The sequence below is a fragment of the Sinocyclocheilus grahami genome, unplaced genomic scaffold (assembly GCF_001515645.1).
Source record: "Sinocyclocheilus grahami isolate Dianchi unplaced genomic scaffold, SAMN03320097.WGS_v1.1 scaffold920.1, whole genome shotgun sequence".
NCBI classification, from domain to species: Eukaryota; Metazoa; Chordata; class Actinopteri; order Cypriniformes; family Cyprinidae; genus Sinocyclocheilus; species Sinocyclocheilus grahami.
In genome coordinates, this window is record NW_015506099.1 from 337,631 (window position 1) to 341,268 (window position 3,638).

Below are 3,638 nucleotides of genomic sequence, written 5' to 3' on the forward strand. Positions count from 1 at the left end.
AGGTGTGGGTCCTCGAGCTTATGCAGCAGGTGTCGAGGCTGTGTCACCTGTCATCCTGAAGTGAGTTAGTCTGGGTAGGATGTTTTTTTGTTGATGTTGTTAGCCGGTAGGCTATCTGTGGTACCCACGATGTGGTGAGAGTGCAGGTGGTTCCAGGGATTGCAGGTAATTGTTATGGAGATTTTGTAGTGTGCAGAGAGTTTCAGACTGACCTAGTGATGATGGCAGGAGAGCAGCAGGTGGTTGTTAGCCCTCAGTTTTGCTTGAACGTCACTAGAAATATGATGTTAATGATGTCGCTTTGCTCTTGTGGCGGCACCGACTGGCGCGTGCCTGAGTTGTATTGGTAGAGGTTTCGCTGTTGGGCATGTGGGCCCGTTGCTCCATCCAACGTTGTCTGGCTGCTTCTGGGGTGTCGACCGGTTTTAAGGGATGCTCCTCCCTTGGAGGGGTCTGATGCTGTGTTGCGTCCGGCAAGGAGTCAGAAGTTTGTCCTTCTCAGTACTCCTTAGTTGAGCTTTGTTCAAGGAGCTCTTTTGCAAGTGTCAGCAGCTCCTGTAACTCAGAAGTAGGCGTGTCCAGCTGTCCTTGTGTAGCCTCCGTTCGGCACCTGTGTGAAGGGTGTGGAGGAGGATGTTGTGGTGGACTGCTATTGGACATACCGTGGTGTTTGCAGGATGAGGATGCCCTTTTCTATGGCTTCTCCCAGTGGTTGGTCTGGAACCTGGGTCTGTTGCCATGGTGATGGCTCTGTCCTCTTCTGGCTAGGGGCTTTCTGTAGAAGGGTTTTGCATTGTGGCAATGCTGGGTGCCTTCTGGTGCCCGCTTTGGATTCGGAGTTGTGAAGTTCAGAATCAGTGGGGTCTTACAAACACCTTTAGTGGAGGCCTTGTGCTTGTTAAAGGCCTTCTGTGTCAGGTCACACAGTTGTTGAATAGGCATTGTGCGGCAGGCTAGACTGCCTAAATGGTGACTTACAATAGGATGAAGGTTTCAGAGGAAAATGCTCTTGAAGCTGGTGTGTCCTCTGCCATCCCAGGGTAATTGCGAGCTCTGAAGTAAGCTCGTCGAAGTCTGTGGTAGTAAACATGGGGAGTTTCATGCCGGCCCTGTTTGGTGTCTAGGGCAGTGATCAGTCCGTGTTTAGACTCTGGGTCTGAGAGTATTTAGGTGGCCAGATGTGTTGTCTCTGGCCAGCTCGGTGGGGTTCTGCAGTATTTAGCTCGTTGGGGTCTGTGGGGCCGCACGGTGTGTGTGTCTGCAGTGATCCTCTGGAAGGTTCCCTGCCCCACCCCCCTGTGGCTGCTGGCTGGTGACGTGTGAACAGTGGGCTCTCGCCCCCCCCTCGCAGGTTCGGACTCTTGGCTGAGGGGGTCTGGGCCTGCTTGCCAGGGGAACTTCTGTGTCGTGTTTTCCCTGTGTTCACCTTGTAGTCTGCAAGCATATTTCAGTTCATTTGTGACATTGAATTCACCTTGGCTTCATTTGACTTTACCCGATTGGTGTTTGGAGTTGTCTCACTGCTGAGCAAGGATTTCAGCTCGGGCTGCTTGCAGGTGGCTGTCATAGGCGTTAACTCAAGTGTCTTTCTCATTAAGTTCCACATACACTGTTTTTAACAGTGATTTTGTGTGAAACAGTTCTCTTTCCAAGTCCTGTCTGGTGGCTTTTTCAAGCTGTTCTCTGTGTTCAGCAGCTGTTAGTGCCTCCTGAAGACTGGTGATTTCCTTCTGTTGCACCATTCTGTGAAGGTTCTTTGCATCCGTTCTGTGCCTTCTCTCGTTGAGCACGTGTCAGTTCCCTGTAGAATTCTGTGACTTGCAGGTTCAGTCTTGAGGGTGTGGGCCAAGGAGAGGATGATGCTGGTCAGATCCTGGTGGTTCAGGCTGGGTGTCAGGTGTCCACTTGTGTCGCAGTCTCGCTGTTCCTTTCTCTGCCATTGCAGGTCGTTGGCTGCTTTGAGCTGAAGGATGTCCATTACAGTGCTCTGCTGGGTTTCCAGGTGGTCCTGGTGAGCTGGCAGGGCTGGATGTCTGTGGAATGTCTTTGACATACTGGCACACTCGTGGGAACACCAGAGAGAGAGAGGCACAAGGCAAATGCAAGGACGTACAGAGGTGTTAAGCTATCTCTATGGGGAATGGCTGTGTAGGCCATGTAAGGTATGAATAGCTGGTGAAGAGCAGCTAGTGAGGTAGGGTGTTATGTTTTTGTGTTCGTGAAATAAAATAAGATGAAATCAAAAAAAGAAAGGGAAGATTTTACCTATTGAGTTTTTTTTGCTAGGAAATATGGCATATGGGTGATGCTGCAATAGACTCATAAACCTAGGGTTAGACTGTTAGCTAAGCAGGGACACACCAAACACCTCGAGGTCAAAAAGAGAAAGAAAAATAAACAATGGGAAGTGTTTCTAGTTCTATCTGGGCCTACATTGTGTGGAACAGTAACTGCACTTCAATATACTAAGCCTGGCACTGAGGAGTGAGGAGAAGTAGAGAGGAAACAGGGATTAGGCTACTACAAAGAGAAGGTGATAGCATAAACAGGAAGTGAAAGCAGGAGTGACGGGGATAGAGAGAGAGAGAGAGAGAGAAAGAGAGAGAGAGAGGAGTTGTTTGACGGTTACATTTTACACACCTATCTAAGTGTTAGTCGAATGCTAACAGCTAGCAGTTGAGGTAAAGGGCTTAGCTTAAATGCCTGTGCGGCTGCTAAAGAGTTAGCGTTGGCTACACGTGGTTCTTTGTTTGCACAAAGGTCTGTGAAGTGGGTGCTGTTGTCAGATTAACCGGAAGAGTCTGCTCACACGGGTCACGTGTTGCTAGGAGACCAATTCAAGCTCACATCAGGTGCAAGTGGACCAGAACTTGCACTGCTGTGAACATGCATGGGAAACTCATACAGGGCATAACAGTCAGTTATGACATGTCCCATACAACTTCATTCACAAATCAAAACAGCACATTCACTTCACAGGCAATGGTGAATTCACGCTAGAATAACACCATTAATTTGACTAAATGTTTCACATGAGCGGATCAATATGAATACAATGATACGTAACGCATAATAGGCCTTAACCCTTTGGGGTCGACTAACGCGGATACGTGTTTTGTGGCATCTTCTCCTGATAACACCGAAAATAACTTAAATTACACTTTCAGTTTTGATCTTACAGATAAGAGCATACATCAATCGCATCTGTAAATGGTCTACTTTTATTTGTATACACACATAATAACAACAAAACTTTGTGCATTTATAAAATAAAGAAAACAAACATGGTGCGCTGTCTGCCGCCTTGGTCTGCGTGATCTTCATTTAGAAACGGGTCATTAAAATGAACTGTAACTCAGCAAATACTCAAGAAAGAGACATGAGAGATATATCTATAGAAAGCTTGACATGTCTACTTTTAAACTAAGCAAGTCTTACCGAAAGCAAATATAATATTCTGTGATAAAGTAATCCATATGAAACCAACGCGATGTCCAGTCTTTCACGTCTCCCTTCATTATATCTAATGCGACCACGCCCACGCGCTGAGCACTATAGATATGATAATCATCCATGTGAAGCGCGTGGCATGTAAACGCCCACATCACAGCAAACAAAGCAGCAAGACCTCAAGTTTT